Source organism: Cuculus canorus, chromosome 2 (assembly GCF_017976375.1).
Source record: "Cuculus canorus isolate bCucCan1 chromosome 2, bCucCan1.pri, whole genome shotgun sequence".
Lineage (NCBI taxonomy): Eukaryota > Metazoa > Chordata > Aves > Cuculiformes > Cuculidae > Cuculus > Cuculus canorus.
In genome coordinates this window covers 93544565-93570953 of record NC_071402.1, presented here as the reverse complement: position 1 = coordinate 93570953, position 26389 = coordinate 93544565, and the positions used below count along the sequence as shown (strand labels likewise).

Below are 26389 nucleotides of genomic sequence, written 5' to 3'. Positions count from 1 at the left end.
TCCCTAGGAATATAGGGATAACATTTCCTGCTGTTGATCTTTACTTTTATTGCTGCTTTTCAAGCTGAAATTATGGAGAAGGATCAGACTGTAGGAATCTTTGGTGAAGCAATACATGCAAAATAAGTAAGAGCATAGCCTGAAATTGCTAGACAGACCAAAATATTTATTTCAAACGAAACAGATAGCTGTTTCCTCAGAAACTCCCTACTGGCTGTTGAGATCACTAGCCTACCACAGACAAAGTTATGATCAGCATAATAGGGATGACTGGACTTTTTGCCTTTATAAATGACTCATTTTAAGTCTGTTGCTTGTATTTCTGAACAGTTTATTTGAAGGTCAGGGATACAACTTCACGAAGCACACTTGTTTAGGGACCACTTTCACACACACATATACACACACACACAAAAAAAAAAAAAAAAAAGGCAAATGAAGAATAATTAAGTTTTGCAGACTTGGCCCTGAAGAGGTCATTTGCATTAACATGGTTTTATGCTCTTATCCAAACTTTCCAGGCCAATGACCCAGGACTCGCCATGTCTCTTGTGAGCCACGGGGTCAGCCACACAGGACTAATGAGTTTTCATTTCAGTTTAACGGCTCACTAGGGTTCCTGTGGTTTCCAGTATTTGAAGCAATCTGAGAAAATGATAAAATGTAAAAGCTCTGGAAGATGGACATGTGAGGAAAGCCAGATGGTAAGTCCAGTAAAGTCAAGCCCTGACCAAACTCATATGGAGGATGAGAGGCTGAGCTGAAGGAGCAAGCAAAATGTTCATGAAGTCTAATAGAATTATAAATGAGTAGGCAGGCAGGCAGAGGTGGAGGAGGTAACATCCGATGAAGGGAAGTAATGTTCAGTAGGGAGAGGAAGCAGATATAGGGAAAGTGGAGGAAAAGAGAGATTAGGAAAGCTGTGAATAGATATTCAAACTTTCAGGGTGCCTTTCAACTGACAGACCCTCCCAGTCTTCAGAGGCTTCCCCACTGCTGAAATGCACTTTGTGATTACACATGGACAGTGCAGGAAGCAGAAGTACTGGGGCAGCTGCAAAGGACAATTAAAGCACGTACACAGGCAAAACTGCAGGGGAAAGCTTTCATAAGCATCTGCCTCCACTGGGCCTGACAGCAGCACACACTGTTGATCTCGTTACTTCAATAAGCTCTCACATTTTTTTCAAATTGGAAAAAAAAGACAACACAAATACCTAGGAATAGCATGTGGTTTCTATACATATCTCCCAGTAAGCTAGCAGGTTGCAGTAGTGAAATGAAGCAAGAAGCCTCTGACAATATAATAAGCATCTTTTTCAGTCTTTTCCTCCTTCAGCATAAACACAGGCTCCTCTGAACAACACAGAAATCTGCACGAGGAAGCTTTTGCTTTCTCCAGAAAAAAAGCAGCAAAAAAGGATTCCTCCTCTCCTCATTTTAGCTCCTATTGTCCTTACTACAGCCCAGACATTTTTCATCATCAGACTCCAGTCTCTTAGTTGCTGTTTGTACTTTCAGCGTGGACTGGTATGAAGGTCAAAGCTCAGAGGGAAAAGTTTGGCTTTGCATCAGTCCTGTGTCATCATTCCCCTACCATCCACAGAGTTTAACATAACCATGCTAGTCTCTACAACACCAACAGACAATACCATGTGCCATCAACAGATCTTGCTGACAAAAGGCCATATTAAGCATTGTTTGCCCCTCAAAACCTAGAATAGCAGTCAACAAAAGAAGCTGCAGTGGGCTAAAGGATCTGAAGAAACAGCTGTATAATCAGTTTTTCCTGAAATCCTGGAACATATATTAACATGAACTTTGCTGAACTATCTGCCCATTGGATGACTATAAAGTCTCAAGATCCAGAGTAGATTTTAACAATTTTTCAGGGCCTTTTATAAAAGGAAGAAATATTGACAGCTAACACCTAATCCAGCTTTCTCAATAATGCATTATCATAATGTATAACTATATACCTATATTAATCTTTGAAATCATAGCCAACGTGTGTAAATTATTCATTATAAATAAGAACTTAGTCCTAACATTTGTTATTTTTTTGAGGTTTTAAGAGATCCAACTGCTCCATCTGCATGATCCATAATGTCCATCCACCAAAACCTATGTCTCCAGGGAACAAAGGCAGCACGAAACACAAGATTTTGCTTTTAGCAAGGGTTTGAACCAGAGAAGACTGAAGGCTGAAGTAGAAAGTCTGCAGTACAACATGCATTTCCATCACAGTGGAGGAAACTCAGCAAAACAGTGGTAAAACTCACTGCAGACCTTTTTTATTACTTTGTATTACAGAAATTCCATGGGGCCCCAGCAGGGCTCAGGACTGCAGTATACAATGCACTTTGACGTTCCAACAGCTTTTTGTCCCTATGATCTTCAAGTCTTCTCTAGGACAGTAATCGTCCAAACTTAAAGCATCCGAGCTTCAAAACTTTGGTGCTGGAAGACTCTAAGTGCATCATGAGGCCAACTGCAGATGGAAGCTTTAAAGCACTTTATGGGTTATAAATGGCAATATATCAACAAAATATATACTAAAAGACCAAACACATCTATGTTACATCACTATGAACAATTCAGAATTTATTACTCATAAGCAGTATTTAAAGACCACACAGAGAAGATTCAAGAGAGGACATAGTTTGCATTCCCTTGTGATGTTTGCACCTAAGCAGATGCTGCATAAGAAGATATTTTCCCTTCCCCACAACAGGTTAAGCCTTAAAGATGAGACTACTAATCACTCATAACCAAGCATAAGACCATGTTATCCCACAGGTGTTCTAATATCTCCATCTCTGTTGATTTTTAAGGCTGGGATGGATAAGCACCCAAGCAATGTGGTCAAACTAGAAGTGCTTTGAGCTCCAGAGGTCCCATCCAACCTAAATATTCTATGATTCTAAAACATTCAATCAATTATATTTTACTCTGACTTGTAAGTCTTTGTGCTAACAACCAAAGGAAGCCTAGGACCAAAGACTAGCTCACAGTGGTGTGTGAATGTATTTCTGTACTCTGCAACTGCAAAGGGATAAAGCTTGCTTGTCCAGATAACAGCTTTCAGCAACTCCGATGAGATATTGAAGTGGAATGTGAACATGCTACAGCCCTTCAGTAAGAAGCTGGCGAGTTGCGCTCATGGGAATATACATAGCTTTTCAGTTTTCTCTAGGGAAGCCTTTTACTTTTCTTCCTCATGGGACCTGCAGATTCTCTTCTTTAGAGATCTCATGCTCTATAATCTGCAAATAAGCTTTTCATATCAAGGCACTGCTTTTTTTCTGGCCATATTTTGCCACTTGTCTAAGTGCTCTGAAAAATCCTGAACTGAGCACATTTTGCAATTATGCTTTGTGACCTTTCCTGAGAGAGGTTCCTCCACCACTTCTTAACCACATCCATCTGAAGGAATGCCTCTTCCACACTGGTTGCCAGAGGACAAATATCCTGGGAAACAAAACAAGTAACAGCAAAGGGCTGGTCTGTCGGCCTGAGGCACTACTCTCTTAAATGCCTGCACAGAAACACAGAGGGTGAAGTGGAAAGGCTTCCAGCCCCCATCGTGTATTAGGCACTAGCTGTGGTTGCATATGGGAGAGGAGCAGGAATTTTGTGAGGCCAATCAGGCCTTCAAGTGGAAGTGCAGGGACCAGTAATGAGGAACAAGGGTTTGCTTTGCTCTTTCTCTTTTTCTTCTGATCGAAAAAGGATTTAAAAGCAAAGAAGGTGAGAAAACAGAGACTATGGGTTGTAGAGAATGAAGCAGCTTATTAAAATCTATTACGAATAGTTGGCTTGCTGCTTAGCTAGGGGATAACAAAGTTAGCAATTAGAGATGATGAATGGTTGAAGGGTTTTATAATGATATGGAAAGATTTTCATCTTTATATCAGACAGGTTGAATTCAGGTCAAGTCAGTACCAACTGAACGTGAATGCCATCTGATTTATTTCATCAAGCTGTGTGGAATGAGCTTGGTCTTTTGTAAGCTTTTTGCGACAAAGGCTTATTCATAAGTAATTATCTGTAATAAGCACCTCAACTTGCAGGAGAAGGTGCTTTATACAAGATACTATTCGAACAGACCAGCCTTGAAAAGGTTAGGATTCAACTAGATACAACTATCATTTAAATATGGCTAAGGGAAAGACAGCATAGCATGTCCAATGCCTTACAGAAAGTATCTGCCAGAGGTTTATTTGAATCTACATTCAATTACAAGCCAGTTTTTCCTGCCTGGGCATTTAGAAATCTCACAGTGCATGTTGGGCACAACTGTATTCTATATAAAGAAGCAAAGAACAGAAGGCGCCCTTTACTAGCCACCACGTCCATCAGCATCTGTCAAGAGTCTGCTTCTGGTCTCACAAATCCCCCCAGTGAGAAAGAGAAGGCGTATTAGTTAGCACCAAGGAACAGTGTCAGCTTCTGGCTCGCTAGCAAGAGCTATAAACATTAATTTCACACAATGGACAACTGCCTCTTCTGCTGGGTTACTGTCAGAGAAGCACTGGGACTTGCAAGCCATAACTTGTGGTTCAGCTCCTTACCAGAAACTTTCAAGAACTCAGAATTATGACTCCTCCACTTTTACATTTTGGGAATAGTAAATGAAGTACAGGAGAACAGAAGAGTTCAGAAGCAGTGGAGAATGGAGATTTAGTTAAGGGTCAGGGGCCAAAAAGTAGTAGGAAAGCTGGAGGAGAGCAGGAAAAGCTAGGAAAATAGGTTGAGCATGGGAAAGAGAAGAAATAAAACAAGGACAGGAGATAGCATCCTCACTCATCAGTGGGTTTATACCGATGCAGTCCACTTTCACTACCACTGACGTAGCACATACTCAAAATGCCACTCACCATCACTCACTACTAAGCAGTGTTACTCTGCTGCACGTTCTGGTTTGAATCTGTACAATGAGACCATGTTAGGTATTTGCAGCAGTATTAACATGTTGTGTAACTGAACTCTGTAAACTCTTTAAACATATGTTTCCTTGGGTCCCTAGAGTAACGAGGAGAGCAGGGCAGAGGTTAGCCAGTGTTCAGTTGCCCATTCTAGGCTCTACACTTCACATGATCAGTTTTTGTATTTTGACAATTTTCCAGAAGTTAAAATACTTACAATTATAAAAAGTTTGAAGCATGGAGTTTAGGAACAGGTGTTCTGGACTTGTCAATGTCTCCAAGGCAGGAACAGGTAAAACCTAATTCAGGTATAACCAAGTAACGTTAATCAAAGGAGGTGGAAAGAAATGTCTCCATGGCTAGAAAGAAAGAAGCACTATTTTCTAAGGAGAGACAAAGGGAGTCTGGCTCTGGATGGCACAAAAGTAGGTAATCTCCTTCCCTTCATTTCTTTCTGCATGTTTTCCCCATCCTCTGATAACAGAGAGAAGCGGCTATTCAGCACAATCTGCAAACGATTGCAGCTTGATTCAGGACAAAAAATGAGGAGCTAGCCAAGATGCTAAAGCAGTCAAGGAACTTCTTCACTGTCACATATACTCCTGTGTTCTGCTACCTTATCTTTCTGATGTTTCGTTCCATTGTTAAAAGCCCATGTGTTGAATAAATCTATTTTTGTTACATTTTATCTTCTGATACATTTGACTCCGAGCATGTGATACAGCTATTTTTTTGCTGCACAGTAATGATGGCATCAGGATCCTTCTATAAACACGAGGATTTCTAATGCATAGCTCGAGGATATCCAAAGGCTTACAGCTGTCCAGCTTCAGAGCTGGTGATACCAGGTTTGAAGAGATGACATGCCATACAGGGACAAACAATCACCAAGAGAATGCTAGCTTTTGAGAAAACAGCAAAGAAGACTTATGGTCCTGAGGATCCTGAGGCGTGAAGGACAATGCCCATGACCTTTCTTGTTGTTCATAAGTTTTGAAATTGAATGTGGTCATTGATATATGGAACACAGAGCTCAACTGCTTCACAGAAGCAACTCAGAAAATACACTTTGCCTGTATGGAATACATACTTGTAAAATTTAGGATAGTTCTTCCATGTGTCAGTAGACACAGGAGATGCTGCAAGCCCAACTCATTTGCCTCTGTTGACATGAAACACGAGTTGAGGACCACTGTAATATCAATACCTTTTGGTCCTAATCTAAAACTGTTTGTCAACATTCTGTAAATGAGTAATTTCCAATTGTCTACTGGTTGGGAGGTTGGACAGTAAAAAAAGTAGGTAGGGTGAACACAAAATGTTGTTTAACAATCATTTTAATGACGATTACATATTTTTTTGTAATTATTCAAACGTTTCAGGCATCCCCCTCTGATATCTTTGGCTGCAAAAGGCACCTGGATGACAGGTCAGGTAAGGCACAGGCCTTTTAGAAATGTAAAAACATTCTTCAAACACATTTGCCCTAATAAAGACTTCTGATAACTCAAACCTCTCAAAAATAGGTTTTCGGGAAACAATAGATCTACACACTTGGGATGATTTAGTTAAAACTCAAACAGGATAGGGAAAAGCCATAAAGCAAAGCTTTGTGTTTGTATGCTCTGTACACCATTATAATTTTAATCTCTATAGATTAAACATTCTCTGTAGATTACTGTGCTCAAAAAATGAAACACATTGAAATTCAAACCAAAGATTCTGAAAACAAACCCAACCAGAGGCATTAACAATGCTCCAGTGAGTATGCTGGCACACTTTCATATTCCAGGTCAATGAAGCTTATTCTAAGCAAAACATCTGGAGCACTGTAAATCCAGATTTCTTTAAAAACTAAATCTATGCTGAGCTTCTCTTTATTTCTTTGAGATGTCATTTAATTACAGTCCTGATCAATGCCATTTTGCAAAACCATCTCCTTCACTGCTTCCCGCCCTTAACAGTTAAAACTATTACTTATTCTCTCTCATTCTACTTACAGTAGTTTATCAGAGCAGAACATTAAAAACTTAATTTCTGGTCACTAATACTGATTTTTTATTCAAATACAGAATTTAAATGTTGGCATAGGGCCAGAAAGTTTTAGAATTTATTCATACCTTGTTCCACTTCTTTTTTCCTCAGAGCTGGACAGAAAAAAACACTTACAGTATGTAAGGCTAGATTTAAATCTAGGCTAAGGAAATGAATCTTCATTGCTTCTTAAGGCTTTTTAAAGGGAGTAATTGATATCAGAATTGAAATGGAAATGGGAGGAGTACTTTTAACCCACTAAGCTGTTAAAGAATTATTTAAATAAAGCATTCCAAAGATTTCATCTCTTAGATGAACTCAACTAAGTCAAACTGGGCATCTTTGAAGAATACAGTTTCTTGGCAAAATACTAATACTACCAAATTCTGTCCATGAGATATTATACAAGAAACACATCCCTGCTTCCTCTCTTGGAAAAAAAAAAGCAACCAACGAACATTCCTCCTGTGCCCAATAAGTCCTACCTGCTGCTGCATTCTCAGCCTCAAGCTTTGAGAATGTCAATGGCTCTGAGGCTGCATTAGGAGTTCACCCACCCTGAAAAGTATGCAAATAAGCCAGGCACACGCCATTCCTCAAAACCATGTTCTTTTACCACAACACTTTGAGGCTTTTCCTAAAACAGATGCCCCGGACTGATCTCTATGATGATTCTCCTCCTGTATAAACTGAAATTTCACTTTGGCCTTGGCTTATGGGAAGAACATCCTACTGAATCTGCGTCAGCTCTTCAGCACCTTTGCCTTCCCCCATAAAGCTATGAAAAAACTACTATAAAGCTAATGCCCAGATTAATGTGTAATTAAACTCTCCTGCCATGCTAAGATGGATGCAAATATATGCAAATATTGCTGTCTAATGTCTTTTGCATTGCTCAGTACGAGGCAAATGATCCCATGACTACAGATCTAATTTTCAAATTAAAAACCTACTCACAACCTCTCTGGCCACACTACAGGAAGTTCAATTCAAAGAGAACGTTTGATTTCCTTCAAGTTTATATCATGTAAAGAAGATCTTCTATATGTCTTGCTTTAGAACATTAATATTATTTTATAGATGCAGAGTGAGGAAAACATACCACTCAGTTCTCGCAGGGATAGCTGAATTCAGTCCTCAAGCAGCATGAACCCAGTACACTGGTGATTATTAGGGCATCACTGAAATAGCAAATCTTTCTAGATATACCAATAAGTAAAGTGTAGCTAAACTGCATAAACAAAACCAGAACCTTTGAAACAAACATTACTATTTATGATTGTACTACAATATGTAATGGGAGCCTCAAAAAGATATGAGTGGTAGTCACTATAGTAAAGACTCAGAAAGAGTCCCTGTCCCATTACAGATAGACAAACAGGTACTTTTTTTGGGGGGGGGGATAAATAACTAAGACACAGAAGTGGTTTGCACAAATTGATGGGATGTCTGAGACAGAGCTGCAAAATGGACATCAGAAGAGAGTAGCACGCTTTTCATGGTGGCTCCAGTAAGTCCTTGTGGACACACTGACTTAAAATATGTCCCAAACTTTGCAAAAAGTGGCTGCAAGTTGGTAGGACACCAAGGCCTAGGACCTGCAACTGCCTTAAAAGAGACATACCATAGACAGCAATGCATTGCTGCAGTGTGATGCACGCAGCATAAGACATTTGGTAGAAGTACTCTGCTAACACGTTGTGCCATGCAGACATACTGTTAACTGGCTGTAAGAAGCAGAAGATGAAAAGAGCTGACGTTTGCCAGCCTTCCCAGGATACGAGGTAATGGCTAGCAACTGCGTTGTGTATTGAAAAGAAATACCGAATGCGTGTGGGTTGTGGCAGGCTGTGTACAGGCTCTTATGCCAGGATGCAGAAGCAGTATTTCAGAGGTGGCTTTCCAGGACATTTGTTTTCTTTCTTGCTTCCTTTTTCTGAAAAAGAACAACTAAACCATATTCTGGCACTCAGAAGAAGCCTCCCAAAGGTGATGCTTCCAGTGGTACAGGTACATAGACTTTTTTGCTCCCATACAGATCTTTGTTCTTCACAGCTTTGTAGTAGCCTCCATGCATTACATAGAAAAATGAATACATTGTTTGCCTACAGTATACCTAAGGGAGCAGAGTTATTGAGGTCTGAAATATCTTCATCCCATTTTCTGCCCCAGGGCTGATTGTTAGCCTGCATCTGCCTTTCACAGGATCTGAAAGTTTGCTGGCCAGAAGTAAAAGCTCCTGCAAAGAAAACATGTTTTACAGAAAAAATATTAAAAGGAAAATCTATAATTACCCAGTCACATCAGTGACAGTGAGATCCTCCCAGCTTTCCAGCCAGGTACAATTAGTAATTGTTTTAAACAATGAATGAGTTGATTACAGCAGAAACTTTACATTACATTTCACAGGGAATGTATTATTGGTGGAGGGCATTAGCAACTGTAAAGTTGTACTTTCATCTGAAAAACATGCAGAAGCAATATCAGGCCAACCAGTGAATGCCCAAATCCGGCACGACTTCCCAGCAGCACTCCCCTGTGCAGTGTCAGTAGCTGCTGAGCCCCTGCAGAGCAGGCTCTGCACTGCAGAGTGCCTCTTCCCCCTTTGTGGGCACACTTTTTCTCACAAAACAAGACCTGAAGCCCCCACCCAGTTCAAAATGTATCTTTTTCTGCATGCAGAATCTCACCTAACCATCCGAAACGCATGCTCTGTGGTACAGCAGATGCAATCTGGCAATGCAATTGCCATCCACTACACTCATACTCGAGGTAACTCATTTTGAAGTGGCTTAAGACAGGATGGAGGGGAACACTGCTAAACAGAACTACGATTTATGCACCTACACATGAATCCTACTGTTTAGCTTTGATTTGCTGCAGAAGCACAATTTTAGCATGGTATGAGATATCCATTTATATCAAGACAATTGACAAATTGCTGTATACTGTGAGAGCTGCCATCATAATTTAGTACCTTGAGTTTTTTTTGGTTCATTATCATTTCAAGAGTGCTCAGGTCTGCATTCAATTATATGTTGCCAGAACACAATTTCAGTTTCAAGTAATGATTGTAGACTTCTAGATTCTGTCCAATAAAGACAACGAAAATACTCGTGTTGAGTTTCAGCTGATGCTCAGTTCCCTCTTCCCCTAGAAACCACACATTTCATTACAAGAGGAGAGATCTGTGCTGCTGGGATGCATGCAGGTCAACTTAGAGCTGCCAGAAAACCACTGTTGCTTTGATAAAAAGGCAACAGCTTACATACATTCCGGACTCTCTTTTTCCGGGTTGGTTGGAGTGAGGGCCCTCACTAGGGGAAGAGCCACCCCATTCAGATATGGGGAATGTGCCCTATTTTGTCACCCTAAATTGCAAACACATTGCTCAAAGGACATAGGTTCTCTCAGTCTCGCCAAAAAAGACAATCTGGCAAATAAAAAAGAACAAGCGTATACTAGGAAAGTTACAAATATAGCATTTCCCTCTCTGTAGCCTTCAATAAGGCTGAATAATATCACATTAACACTGGCCTTTGGAGAAGGCTGTCAGCTATACTACTACCTGCTTGGGGGAATGAGATGAAAGCAAGCCAGCAGCAACCTGTCTTCTCCCTTCAAACACTCTGAGCATCAGCCATGCTCACTACACCCCTGCCACCTGTTAGTGCCAAACTGTGTGCAGAACTCAATATCCTACTCCTCTCAGCTACTGTTTCAGTTTCCAACAGTAGGTATAATCAACCACCTTCTCCCCTGCTTTGCCAATTACACCCTACAGATGCTGAGAGCACAAGCACTGCACCATACTTACATTCTTATGCAAACATGGACATTCACATAGAGCAGAAAGTTGGCCTGAGAAACAAAGGACACACATCTTTTGTCTGCTGACACAACACCCCATTCTAGATAATTTGCCTCTATTTTAAGGAGAAGAAAATATATCACGGTTCACAGCCCACACTTAACATTTTGTTTCATTCTTGAAATGGATATTATCATAGAATCATTAAGGTTGGAAAAGACCTCTAAGATCAAGTCCAACCAACACCACCATGCCTACTAAACCACATCCTGGAGTGCCACATCTACATGTCTTTTAAACTCCTTCAGGGAAGGAGACTCCATCACTCCCCTGAGCAGCCTGTTCCAACGATTCACCACTCTGGGTAAAGAAATTTTTTCTAATATCCAATGCAAACCTCTCCTAGTGCAACTTGAGGCCATTTCCTCTCATCTTATTGCTTGTTACTTCAGAGAAGAGACCAACACCTATCTCATTACAACCTCCTTTCAGGTAGAGAGCGATACGGTCTCCCCTCAGTCTCCCGTTCTCCAGTCTGAACAATCCCAGTTTCCTCAGCTGCCCCTCATAAGACTTGCTCTCCAGACCCTTGATATTACTTTTCACTGTCTTACCAGATCTAATCGCTGAGGCTCTGACACAATGGAAGTTTCCCTGTAATAACTTTGTAGAGACTTCAAAAGGAATTGTTTCCCAAATGGAATATCACTAGATTATGATTAATTGCTCTCCCCTGAGGTTTCAAAGAAAGATGATTTTAAGAAGAAAACAAACAAAAAAGGGCAGTTTGAAGGTCTAAGTTTTGAAATACAACTAGTGGCTCTGAGGGCCTAGTTTGAAGTGCACTAAAGATTTTCAAAAGCAAAGGCAGACAATTTTCTAAAACGCAGCCCCATTTAAGATGTGTCCAGCTGGCCACATTAGCAAACAAACAAAACAGCAACTGTTTGGAAAAAATAAGCCTAAACCCCAATGATTTTAATCCTATCTCTAAATACAGTTTCTGAAATGGCACCATGGACGTTACAACCAGACAACAGAGAAACAGCTCTGCTCCAGCAGAGTGTGGCTCCTGGAGACACAGTCACGTGAGCAACTGAAGCAGGGTTGCAAGTGGAGCAATTTTATCAGCACTTCTTCAGGGAAAAGCAGCTTGTAAGGAAGAAAGCTCAGATACAAAACAGGTCAAAATCACTTCATAGAATCATAGAATCACTAGGTTGGAAAAGACCTCTAGGATCATCGAGTCCAACCATTCCTATTAACCACTAAACCATGTCCCTGAGCACCTTGTCTATCCATCTTTTAAATACCTCCAGGGATGGTGATTCAACCGCTTCTCTGGGCGGCCTCTGCCAGTGCTCAATGACCCTTTCTGTGAAAATTTTTTTCTGATGTCCAGCCTGAACCTCCCCTGGTGGAGCTTGAGGCCATTCCCTCTTGTCCTGTCCCCTGTCACTTGGGAGAAGAGGCCAGCTCCCTCCTCTCTACAACCTCCTTTTAGGTAGTTGTAGACAGCGATAAGGTCTCTCCTCAGCCTCCTCTTCTCAAGGCTAAACAACCCCAGTTCCCTCAGCTACTCCTCATAAGACTTGTTCTCCAGCCCCTTCACCAGCTTTGTTGCTCTTCTCTGGACACGCTCCAGAGCCTCAACATCCTTCTTGTGGTGAGGGGCCCAGAACTGAACACAGTATTCCAGGTGCAGTCTCACCAGTTCCGAGCACAGAGGGAGAATAACCTCCCTGGACCTGCTGGCCACACCATTTCTGATACAAGCCAAGATGCCATTGGCCTTCTTGGCCACCTGGGCACACTGCTGGCTCATGTTCAGTCGGCTGTCAACCAACACCCCCAGGTCCTTCTCCTCCAGGCAGCTTTCTAGCCAGACTGCTCCTAGTCTGTAGCACTGCATAGGGTTGTTGTGCCCCAAGTGCAGGACCCGGCATTTGGCCTTGTTAAACCTCATGCCATTGGCCTCAGCCCAGCGGTCCAGCCTGTTCAGATTGCTTTGCAGAGCCTCCCTACTCTCCAGCAGATCCACACTTCCACCCAGCTTAGTGTCATCTGCGAACTTGCTAAGGGTGCATTCAATGCCTTCATCCAGGTCATTGATAAAGACATCGAGCAGGAATGGACCCAGTACTGAGCCCTGGGGGACACCACTTGTAACTGGCCTCCAGCTGGAGTTAACTCCATTTACCACCACTCTTTGGGCCCGGCCATCCAACCAGTTTTCCACTCAGGAGAGTGTGCGCCTTCAAAATGACTCAAGAGGTCTCAAAGACTTGAAAACATCAAGTCAATTTTAATAGCTGTAAGAAAACCCAACACTGTTCTCCTGAAAAGTTACACATCAGAATTAAAAATGTGAACACATGCAGGGCTGATTACCATTTAATTACATCCCCTACAAAACAAGTTCCTGTGCAACCTACATGTGGGACAGACACAATACTGATCTAATTAGGAAAGAGTCTAGCATACAGCACAGCCTCTGCTCCATCCAAGCATGGATTTGCTGCCTCTGGTTTGCAGTCCATCTCTTGGGGCAGTCTGGGTCAGTTTGTGACCTGGGTAAGTAGCTTCGGTGCCTACAATGAAGGCTTGCACAGACTGAACCATAGCTCCTTCAAACTGGTTTTGTCCCTGCAGGAAGTGTTTCCTGTTCAGCCCCTGTAGCTGCTGGCACTGCCAGACTGAATTTTATCAGATAGTTTCTCCTCTCCCTCCTTAGCCTGCCACTTCTCCAAGGCTAGAGGTCTTAGCACCTACTCTAGACTGGTGGTAGGAGGCTTATATTCTTAATTCCTTTTTTTTTTTTTTAAGTGAAAGCCCCAACAAATTACCATTCAACACCATGGCATCCAGGCTGAACGTCTCTCATTGCTTCTGCTATTTAAGGCATTTGTAAATAACTGATAAGGATGCCAGGACTTCTTTATCTCTGCAGATGGCTTATTGGCAGAAAGGGAAAAAACACCACCTCAGGCCTAAAGGAGGTTTCTTAAGCAAAGGCTATTCACTCTTGCAGCTCATGACTACTGGAGCTACCACATCTACATGGTTTGTGAATGGGACAAACCTTCTTTCACACCAAGATAAATATGCAGAATTACACACTAATTAGCTTGATACACTGCTAGTGCAATATAGCATAAATCTATTGAGTGCAACACGGCAAAATCTTTTGCTCTCACTTGAGTTCTTGCTTAAAAATATGAGTAATAAACAATAATGCTAATAATAATGCTAAGCCTGTCTCCCCTCAAAGAACTACACTCACTTCATATCATAAGCCCAAATGTGTCTGTACAAATGTACCTTCCCAGGTAATTTTCTTGCTGTGGGATGAGCAGTTACCTTATGCCCATGAAAACTAGGGTGAAACAGGTAAATTTAAGGTGCAGGAGGTCACGGCTTAGACGCAGCAGCAGAGAGTGGATGCTTGAACGCAGCAGCAGAGAGTGGACTGGCCTCTCAATGCTAATAATCCCACCAATGTTCCTTCAATACTTATTTCAAGACCTGAAGTTTTCCCTGGGAGATTTAACTCTCATCTGGGTCAGATCTCCAGTGAGCAGGTTAGCTTGGCCTTTGGGAAATAAAGTATACTTGTCTATTTACATCTTTTGGATCTTTTCATTCTACTCTGTGTAACTGCTTACAGTAGCAGAAATAAAAGAGGAAAAGCCATTGCTTCTTTATTTTCTTCCTTCCCTAAAAATATGATCCTTCCTGCCTCCACTCCTCATCCTTATTCTCAGCCATTTTTCATTTCTGATATTTGAGAAAGATACAACACTGCTTTCAGGTTCTGTTTGGTTTTTGTTAATTAAAATGAAGATGCCTCATATGCTTAAACACACACCTTTCTTTCCTATTCAGTTGTTACAGATAAAATATTCAACAGAGAAGTAATCTACTGTTCCCTATGCCCCTCTCTACCCCCCTCCACAAAAAAAGAAAAGCCAGTAAGGTGCAGTTGAGCATAAAATAATATCAAAACTCTTGGCTGTCCAGATGAGCAGCATGCAGGCAGTAAAACTGAAAGAAATCGCATTAGCGTTACATAACAGTCAATTATAATAAGCAAGATTTAATGCTAAGTACCGCAGACTGATTAATGTGCAGATATTTCTATTAGTGGGAACGGTACTCTACAGGTTACAAGTTTTAGTTCATTGCACCACATTAAGCAAAAGGATCAAAAGGTACAAGGGGAGACAGAGTCATCCCCTGTGCAGCTGTGCTGACTCTAAAAGCAGATCCCTTTCATTCCTGGAAAGGCTCAAATTTGATGTGAGATCCATGCAGACTCTAAGGGCTTCTCCTGATCATTATTTTCCAGCAGGATATTGAAGGATTTTGGGTTTTGGTTTTAAAGTATTTTCCCAATACATTTCTAAGTACATATAAGCTATCAAAATGAAAAAGACAAATGTTCCATGCTTGAAAACATTTTGGGTTGGATTCATACTTGAACAGTCAGACTTGAGCGCCTGAGGGCAAAACACACCACGGAAAGCCCAGCCTGCCATTGCATCCGGAAAAGGTGGAGTATATTGAAAAATATATCATTTCTGTCTGGCCTCGCAGTGCTCTGCAAAATCAAGCTTCCCACTAATGAAGGCAAAAAAAAAAAAAAAAAGAAAGAAATAACTTCAAACTTTTGCATAAAGTCCCTCTTCATATGGAATCTCCCAAATCTCTTCTAGAGCTTTAAAGACCACAATCTAAATCTTCCCAAGAGTTAAGTTCTTGCCTACTTTTACACTGAACTGCTACAGAATGGAGCACAATTTTAACATTAAACCATTAAACTGAGGGACCTCAAGTCCCTTCTGACCTAAATCATTCTGTGATCCTAAGTAGGGTTGGATTACTCAAAACTGATTTCTGGTATGTTGGAAAATAATTTTAGGAAAAGTTGTCTAACTCAAATTGAAGATTCATAAAAAACTAGGTTTAGAAAAACAGCATGAAAAATTGTAAGTAATGCTCCAATTTGTTTTGGTACTGAGTGAAGTCTGGGCAATCACATGGGACACTTTTGCTATTTTACTGTTCTGAAACAACTCAAAGTGTGACAAAAATTATTTTCAAGAAAAAAAGTTACTTATTTCATATTTTGAGCTTCTGCTCATCTTTCTTGTTCTTTACATCTGTCATGAGGGAGGGGAAACAACTATTAAAAACACTTGTTTCTCAAAAAATTCTCTCTTCTTACAAACTGTTTTTTTACTACAGGTGCAGTCAAAAAATTTCCTAGCATTCTCTTAAACTGTCAACAACATTGTGAATCTATGGGGATCTGACAACTGGTCAAGAGAAGGAGAAAACCAGATACATTTTGCCATTTCATACAGGCATTTTATGTAGTTCTATCAGGCCAAGACTGGATGAAACAAGAATTACTGAGGCTGAAATACTGCAATGCTGGTCACAGTCACAGCTACAGCTACAGTTCGCTCTGTGTTTCACCTATAGGTTTATTCTGTGACTCCTCGACTCAGTCTACTTCATAAATACAACCCTGCAAAGATTTTTCTGAGGTTGTTTTATCTTGGGTGTGGGTGTGGGGGTGTTATCCTCTCAGGTTATTACTAAAGCACAGACTTTACAATAGGCACATTTTCTCCTTTACCAGCTTGATAGACTGTTAAAAATGCTGAAGACACCTTCCGTTCCACTATCTGATAGTGGCAGGATTAGAAAGTTTGAGGAATCTGGACTTTACTCATATACCTATCACAATCTTTTGCTTGAAGATTAAAACAAAAATGAGTAAATTCTGGTTTGTTTCTCAATATGATTTATCAAATCCTAGCTTCTCTGTTGCACCAGAATGTTTCTTCTTATCATCATATGAAAAAATGTGTTGGACAATTCTCTGCCTGTATCATGTATCACACCCGATTTCCTTGGAAAAGTTTATATTTGCAGACCATTTATCCAATAAAGCGTGATGGTTCCTTCAGTGATTAACAGTCTAATCTTCAGTTAGATGTCCTACCCTTTATGAAAACCAAAAAGTCTGTGCTTTCCCAGCTACCTACTCCTAAATCTTACTGCCCTCAGTGGAGGCAATGCATGGAAATAAGCATAACTATGCTGGAAGAAGTTTCAGATCATTCAGTTCCTGATCTCCTGCTAGTGGCAAGCATGGAAAAAGACTTTTGTGACAAGACAGTCAAATTATAATTTCTTCTCCATCATTCTATCAGAATGGTCTGGGTTGGAAGGGACCTTAAAGACCATCTAGTTCTTCAGTATCTTTGAAAGATAATGTGGTGAAACGCTCTTAGTTACCTACGGGACTATCCAGCGAGCTTCCTTGATAGCTATGAACTTATTTGTCTGCACAGACTCTTCCTGTAATTTCACTGAACAATGGTATTACCTAAGTGATGACTTATGTAAACTTAGGTTTATCTTAAGCATCTACCTAGGGAGATTGCCCTGCAAAATGATGCTATTCAGTGGTTTGTGTCACAGGAGAAGAGATGTTCCCCAGTAGCTGCACCCCAAGAAGACAAACCAAAAGACAAGAACAACTGCTTCTCAGTTTCAACTCACTATGGTCTATACTTTGGGAACAGAAGAACCAGAGTTGCAGTCTCAGTAAGAGAGATGAGCTTTACAGAGGCCCAGCTCTGCTTCTTAAGAACACCAGTACATTAAGCATAGCTCTCCTAATACATCAGTAGGAGCAGTGGAGTTAGGTCATGTCACCAGTACATCTGTTGTGTGATGCAGCAACAACTACTGTTACAAAGGATGCCCTCTTCTAATCTAGGTTTTACCTGAAGCTTTTTTACTGTGAGTATCTCCACTGAAAAATAAAACAGGGAAAAGATTTGGCAAGTATTGTTAACTACACTGACAAACCTCCAAACATGCAGTACAATTAGGACTAACAATCATGTATCACATTTTATTTTGTGTTCTCATGTTTATTTAGGGACTAGCTTATATGATTCCAAGATGACATCACCCACCACCAAAATGTTCTCCTCTCTGATGTAAATTCACACACAGCAAGACTCTGTAAAATTAATACTAGAACCCTTTCCTAAAACTAGAGGCTAGAATAGCACAGGACAGTGCAACTATCCAAGTTAACATAAGGTTAGGTCATGCCCTATGTAGAAAAAAAGAAACAATTAAAAGGGAAAAGCTGTTATTTTGCTTCACTGGAAGGGGTTAGTGGATGAAACACTGGAGCACTTGGCTTGCATTTCCTGTTACTTTCCAAACTTCTTCTTCCACATCGACCAAGTTGTTTAGTCTTCCTATCTTCAAATGTTACCATTTTCCTACTTGGATGTCTCGTGTAGTTATGGATGGTTGAGTTCCATCATCTGGTTTTGTCCATGATGAAAGACAGCAGAGAAGTACACAGAGCAGAACATCCATTTTGCTCCATACCATGAACACACGTCTGTTCATCTGACTGCTACACAGGTCTATAATCACAGCGCCCAGTGCCAGCAACCAGCCTCTCTCCATTCCTGGCCATTTTTTAGAACAGCTTGACCAGAAACCAACAAGTCACTTTACCAAACCTCAGTTTCTTCATGTGAAGTAAACCAGGCAAATATCTGCTTATCACTGAGAAAGAATGACAGACTAATTCTACACCCAAGAGCCGTGTTGAAAGGTGCTACAGAGATGACTAGTCTCTGTTACCGATGCATTGCCTTCTTCACCTACAGCAGAAGACTGTTTTGGCACTTTTTCTTTCCGGTCTCAGATCTGGGTTTGTCCCCGGCTCCACTTTGCAGCCTGACAGCTGCTGTAGTTCTGCATAATCACAGATCACAAAATATGCATAAAACTGACTCAAAATATAAAATCCATTTCCGAGTGCATCCTCTGCTATTGTTCTGAACAAGCCTTTTCTTCTCTCCTCACCTGTGGTCTCCCCCTCCTCTCTCTAGTTATGGGCTTTCCCAGTTTACCAGGTACTGGTAAAATATAGCTATATTTTCTATCACCTTGCAGTATGTTCAAATCACGTCAACAATAGGGTTAAAAAAAAAATCAGCAACAGAAAATCAATCCCCCCTATGTCAGCATTTTCTCACTCTTTCCTAAGCTTCTTTGCAACTGAGGGCTGAGCAAAGTGCCACTAGGCCATTTCAGGTCTTCTAGATAACTTTCTACACCACCTCCATCACATGTGCTGTTATTCAGCAGTTACTGCAGATCTCAATTTCAGTAGTATTTGCAAGTCAATCTCCTATCTGTAAATCCCAGATGGCCCACTGATTTTTAGCACAGCTATTGATCTCCTCATTCAAACATACCGTCTTCTGGGCAAACACTCCCAGCTGCTCTCATCAACCCTGTCTGACTGCCACAAGCACAGAAGAGGACTTTGTGAACCCGAATGCTATCTGCTAATAACACTGCCACTTTGAGAAAGAAAATTAGGCAGGAATAAGCATATGTTTTGTGCATTTGCCTACCTGATAGAGATTACAGGGCTGCTGCCCGGCTTCCTCCCTCGCTCTGCAACAGCTGTGCTTTCGGCAACTGAGCAGCAGCCTTCCTAAGCATTGTGCTCTGAAAACGCACACGCTTGACACACACCCAGTCCAGCCTTGCTGTGCCAGACAGCCCCTTCTCCACCATCAGTCAGCCAAAAAACAAGTTGCAATTCAATGACCACCTCCTGTATGAAAGGAAGATACAGAGGTCGGAACAATCACTGCAATTAACCATCCTGAAAACAGCATGAGGCTTTTTGTAAGATGTGAACAATTGGGTTTTATCTGCCCTTTCCCCCTTTCCCATATATTACTTATAAATGAAGAAGGTCTTTAGCAGATCCATGCATATTTTATGCCATTTGCTCTCTCTTTTTCCTTCTGTCTTACACCACTGCAGAACAGCAAGAAGGGATTTAGGTACCTTAGCAAAGGCAAACACGATTGCTCCTTACCTCCACGAGGCGCGGATTCCTAATGCCTCATGAGATCACAGAGGAACCATTCCTTCTGGTAAAAGATAGATGAAACTGGTTGCAGAGACAAAGGGATGCTGAAGGGGGAAGGAAACAAGCCAAAGGTCCAGCTAGCCTTCCCTCCCCACTCATGCTGTTCTCCTCCTATCACTAAGCTTACTACCATAAATCAAGTCTCCACGTGGCTGTGGCAGTAGTAGGAGATTTCAGGCAAAGTGGCATGAGTATTGTATACTACTGCCACTCATTCATGTTTTAAACACAGTTTGTTGAGCTTTTTAACATGCAGTTTGTCTCCTTCTGCAGGGAATTAGTCAGCCAGGCAGTCACATGGCTGCAGCAGCACAATTAGAGGATTCAAGCCCTGCTAAGGCTGTTCAGGGTTTTGATCTGGAAATCATATGGGAAGGGGGTGAGATAAATAAAACCAAATGATGAGAAGAAACCACTATTTTTGCACAATCAGCAGCTTGTAATTCTCTCAGTCTGCACTTACCCAGGGCTTGCTGTTGCAAAAAAATGAGTTATATAGTAGTGTAAACCTCATCCAAATTAGAAAGGAACCCATTAGTATACGAAGTTGAAACTAAGCAGGCAAACAGGCTGCAACATGTCCTCAATATGGGAATGTCTGCTGGGGAGAAGAGTATATGTATAAATATGAGTTCACCAGATTTGGGAGCCAGAAGTTTCAATAGTACAAAAATAGTTGAAACTTTAAAATTCAAACCCCATACAAACCTTCACCAAGGTTCAAAGTTGTTCACAACCAGGAGAACACTTCAGGGTTCCATAAAATCTAAAGTTATCTGACAAAAATATTTGGACTTGATAATTTGGGTTATACCAGCTCCATCATAATGCTCTGGAAAGGCCTTGTTGCACAGAACACAATAAAATTTGCATGGAATTGTTTATAAATGTAAGTGCAGCACAAAGACCTATTCACCTTCATCATGGTGGGATCAACCACAAAATTTGCATCTGATTTAAAATCTAGTCCAAGCCATTTCTTCCTCCTCACTGCTGAAACTTACAGATCATTTGGATTCATTGCCGTGGCACATCTGACTGTAATGGCAGACTCCTGCAGCTATGGTTTGGACATCCCATCAGCATGGCCAGGCATGGTATTAGGATGAGAGCCCAAATAAAAAGATCTCAGGCTCTGGTGTATGCTGTCGTGCTACTCCTGCCCACATGTGGTTGGGTATATGCCTTGGGTTCCCCTTGCCCCCCAGGACCACGTAATGTTTTCTTTGCTTCAGTTGACAGAAGCTACTAGCTGATTTTCAACTTCTTTAACAAATTGCTTGTAATATTTCTTTCCCAAGCACAGTTTTGTTTATTGTTTTCTTTCTAGTTAAGTTGTGTAACGAGGTAGCCAGTTTCATTTTTATTGTTTCACTGATTTTACAGATTACTTCATGTAACTGTTCATTCGCTTTCTCCCAGGACTTCCCTTCCCCAATTCCCCACACCAAGGCTGCTACTAGCAGTGTCATCTCTGCATTCAAGTCCCCACACAACACAGCTCTTGCTTATTATTCTCATTGTGGCCAGAGGTATTACTGATACTGTCAAAATGCATCCAAGAGCCAGCCAAAGACCAGAATCCTGCAGGAGGAGGCACTAACGGAGGTTCATAGCCCTACAGCAGGAATGGGCAGCTTCTCAGCACCTTGCCCCTCCTCTGGTCTGTGATGTCTGTCCCTCTGAATCTTTTCTTCTGATCCATTCCAGCCTGACGCGCTTTAGAATACAAACCTTCCAGCCTTTCCAAAGTGCCCCACCTCTGATGACTGCCTTCCTTCACCAAGGAGTTGAGCTGAGGGACAGCTGGTGGCCATCACCACAGAAGTCAATGCTCAGGAAAATGAGTGCAGGAAAAGAGGTGCTTCTGGAGGGAAAGGTGCACACCCGATCTTGCCATTTATGTGACCTTTGTGCTCATTCTGAGCTGGTGACATTTGTAATCAGAGCAATACAAATGTGGGTTGATCTCCCAGCAGACAGCACTTGAGTCCACAGCCTAGATGCCTCTCAGGATTCCTGCACCATTTTCCTCTCCAAAAACCTTTCTGCACTGAGTATGACACCATTCTGATACTAATCTCTCCAGCAAGGTGCCCTTTCCTTACCTGTTCTACTTGATGCTGCAAAGTAAACTTAGGGAAACCTATAAAAAATTAACATTCACAATAAAAATGAAAAAACCTTGTTAGGTTCACATGAGTTTGGAGTGGAGTGGGACATGTGCTGTGGAGTGGAGTGAGGACATGTGCTGTGCTCCACAGAGAAAGGCTGAATGTTTTGGGCCGCTGTCATCCTTGGAGCAGCTCCACTGGGTTTACTGAACTCAGTAGAGTGTGTCTCAAACTTTTTTTTTTTCTGCGTGGCAAATATAAACATGAAAAAATAAACCCAATTTCATCAAAAGCATATAAAAAAAATAAGATCACATTGCAAAACAGGCAAAAAAATTTAGTGCCAAGCAGAACTTGTATGTGAAATAGAGAGCACAATACTTCATCCCAGTTTTGCAGGACAGACTTATTTTTAATGATGTATTTCTCTGAAGCAAGCCCATCAAGTTATTTTTCCTCTTCTCAGTATAACATACTTAAAAAAACTCCCTAGAAATAATGTGAAAGTAATGCCCAGCAGAATTTTAATGACAGAGACAGATTTAGTACAGATTAAATTTGATTAAGTATCACTCAGTAATGAGGCATTTCAGGGGACTATGAGATAGCAAGGGAGTTTCTGAATTCAGTCTTTTGTTTCCAATACTTTGAGTAATTTGCTAACATAGTTCATGTTTTGTAGTGTTTCACACAAGCAACTTAAATGCATATTTAAATTAAAGCTTTATAAAATAACTATTCCTAGCATTAAAATACCATTTTTTCCTGAGAAAATTAATAATAAAAAAGAAAGCCCTGGAAACAAGAGTAATACTTATATAGCTTCTTTCTTTTTCCAAAGCATTCATCAGAATGAGTAATCAATTAATCTTTACAACACTGCTTTGAAATTCAGAGATTCTCCTTTCACGGATACGCTCACCGAGGTGGAAAGAAAAATTATTTGGCTAAAACCACTGGGAAAGCTAACCTAAAAATCAAAGGAGTATTGACAGCTAACATGTTTCAAGACCCACACCTTAAATCACTCTTAATCAATAACACATCATTTAAAACACAGTGTGTACTGAAGTCCTGTTACACGTCTAGTGACCAGGATGGGTTTTGGTGGTGTCCCTTTCTTGATGGTTCTCTGTGCAACACCTACCACAATACAGCCCCATTCACACCTGGCTGGTAGTATAACTGAATACAAATGAAACTTTCAACAGTCTTACGCCATACATGGTTTCAGCTATGCAATCAGATGCACGATACTGTATAGAAGGCATTTGGATGCTGGGCTGCATCAGATCACACGAAGCATAAGTTCTGTATAGCAGATACACATTACAGAAGCAGTCTTATTTTCAGAACAGTTATTTTCATCATCACCTAATTCACTGGTTCTTAAAAATGCAAGCTTTGTCCAAATCCTTCACAATGAGGAGGGAATTAGCACTCTCTATATTTGAAAGGCCAGATGATTCTTGGAGAAGAGAAATGTATATTTGAAAGGCCAGATGATTCTTGGAGAAGAGAAATGTATATTTGAAAGGCCAGATGATTCTTGGAGAAGAGAAATGTTGAAGGAGCTGGGCATGTTCAGCCTAGAGAAAAGGAGGCTGAGAGGAGACTTTATTGCTCTCTACCACTACCTGAAAGGAGGTTATCATGAGGTGGGTGCTCGTCTCTTCTCCCAAGTAACAAGTGATAGCATGAGAGGAAATGGCCTCAAGCTGCACAAGAGGAACTTTAGATTAGATATTAGAAAAAGTTTATTTACCCAAAGAGTGGTGAAGTATGGGAACAGGCTGCCCAGGGATGTGGTGGATTCAGTATCCTGGAGGTGTTCAAACAGTTTGTAGACATGGCACCTTAAGACATGGTTTAATAGGCATGGTGGTGTTGGCCTGATGGTTGGACTTGATAATCTTAGAGATCTATTCCAATCTTAATGATTCTATGACTCTAAATAACTTTGCATCTATATAAGGAATAAGTAAATAGTTCAACCATAAATGTGCATGACGTCCTTTTTAATACACAGACAGCTATATTAGGGCAAAAGTACATACAGAGTTGCAAGGCTTGATGATGTTATGAGTTTACACCATCCAATCAATCTGGATGCTGTAGCCAGAGTCATAAAAAAAAGCAGCAGAATGAAAATTGCTGGTCCTCAGTATCCTTTGAGAGAGGGGTGCAAACGTGACTGCTGTAAGAAGGTATGCTGCAGACTCATTAGGGCCGAGCAACTTGCCTGTTCAGAAAGAACAGGAGGAAGAAGCAAACATGAGGAGGCTTGGCTTCAAGGTGATATCTAAAAGCAATATTAGAAAAGCAGTTCAAGCCACTGGGAGAACTCATTATGCTGTGGGTATCTCCATACCTTGGCTAGGAATTCTCACCAGCACCCGGGAGTCAAATTTAACTCTTTGTAGATCTACTGACTTGCATGGTGATTCATGATTTACGGAATCATAGAATCATAGAATCACCAGATTGGAAAAGACCTCTAGGATCATCATGTCCAACCATTCCTATTAACCACTAAACCATGTCCCTGAGCACCTCAGCTACCTGTCTTTTAAATAACTCCAGGGATGGGGACTCACCCCATCACCTCCCTGGGCAGCCTGTTCCAGGGCCTGAAGACCCTTTCTGTGAAAAATCTTTTTCTGATGTCCAGTCTGAACCTCCCCTGGAGGAGCTTGAGGCCATTCCCCCTTTCCCTGTCCCCTGTCACTTGGGAGAAGAGGCCAGCACCCTCCTCTCTACAACCTCCTTTCAGGTAGAAGTAGAGAGCAATAAGGTCTCCCCTTAGCCTCCTCTTCTCAAGGCTAAACAACCCCGGGAGTTCCCTCAGCCACTCCTCGTAAGACTTGTCCTTCACCAGCTTTGTTGCTCTTCTCTGGACTCGCTCCAGAGCCTCAACATCCTTCTTGTAGTGAGGGGCCCAGAACTGAACACAGCATTCGAGGTGCGGTCTCACCAATGCCAAGTACAGGGGCAGAATAACCTCCCTGGACCTGCTGGCCACACCATTTCTGACACAAGCCAAGATGCCATTGGCCTTCTTGGCCCCCTGGGCACACTGGTGGCTCATGTTCAATCGGCTGTCAACCAACACCCCTAGGTCCTTCTCCTCTAGGCAGCTTTCCAGCCACTTTTCCCCTAGTCTGTAGCACTGCACAGGGTTGTTGTGCCCCAAGTGCAGGACCTGGCATTTGGCCTTGTTAAACCTCATCCCAATGGTCTCAGCCCAGTGGTCCAGCCTGTTCAGATCCCTTTGAAGAGCCTCCCTACCCTCATGCAGATCGACGTTTCCTCCCAGCTTAGTATCATCGACAAACTTGCGAAGGGTGCACTAAATAAATTTCTTTAAAAGCTCTGCGCTGCTTACCTAAAGCTCTTTGCAATGAGAGGAAGTTTAAGAAAATCCACATTACCCTAACAGTGAATCTAAATATAGAGCAGACTAATTTGATCTTGTCTCATTGAAGGTCTGTAACTGCCTCTGCAAAAACCTGGGTTAAATTCTCTCACTTTAGCCTGCAAGTAGTTCCTCTGTATTTGGGCCTGTCAAGGTAGTGAGTAAGAGAGAGAATGGCAAAGCAGGATTACCATGACAAAACTATTATTGCCTTTGGGGTGGAGGCGGATGCAGGGGTCATCTGAAGCATCTCAAATGCCAGTACAGGTGGCTTTCACATACAGCCATACCTTTCACATCCTTTCAAAATATGAGTACTTGTATTTTCCGTACATTAAATAAAGGAGGTTTTAAATGGAGCAAGGGTAAAAGAAAGCAGCTGAAGAGAGCCGCTCACACTTCTGGATGGTGGCAATGCAACCCAGGTGAAAATGGTCTTATGCCCCCTGGAAGAGTAAGCGTGTGTGAATTGTGCCCTGAGCAAGATGTCAAAGAGCTATGACTATTCAGAGGGTCAGTATTTCACAGAGCTGGAATCAGATAAGTGCAGCAGTAAAATGCCTTGGAATTTATTATTCTGGGTTTCTTTTAAGGACTGAAAGACATCAAACCAAAGGAATGATCTTTTCAGACCCCCTATTTAAGAAGATTAAGTGTTAAGAAGACATGCATAGAACACGCCTCACTCCAAACAGTTTGAGCTTCTAAAACAAAGTAAATACCCAAGGACATCCAGATTGTTGGCTGGAAATATTTGTGCAAACATTTTTTTCCTTCCTTTTAGCAAATTCATGAACAAAAGCTATTTTTTTTTTTCTGTTACCAAAACCCAGCAATCATCAACTAGAGAAAAATAGGCATCTGAGTGCTACAAAAGAGAGATTTTAGAAAGTCAGTCTGTGGGAATATTGTGCCTTTGGAATAGATGTAGCCAATGAAAATGAAATTGAGTGCTGCTCTGGCCAAGTTGGTTGTCACAAACAAACCCAAAGGGCTAGATCTGAACTCCAGTTTTAGGAGGTACAGATTTGACTTGTGCTAATTCCAGAGTTTGGGTCTGATCCCAGGAGTGAACCCATACACAGA

At 41.4% G+C, this 26389-nt stretch overlaps 1 protein-coding gene across 5 annotated transcripts in view; it reads right to left on the bottom strand.

The window, feature by feature from the left end:
- Positions 1–26389, bottom strand: part of PHACTR1 (phosphatase and actin regulator 1) — a 321265-nt gene that overhangs the window by 160148 nt on the left and 134728 nt on the right. The gene's annotated exons all lie outside the window — the stretch shown is intronic.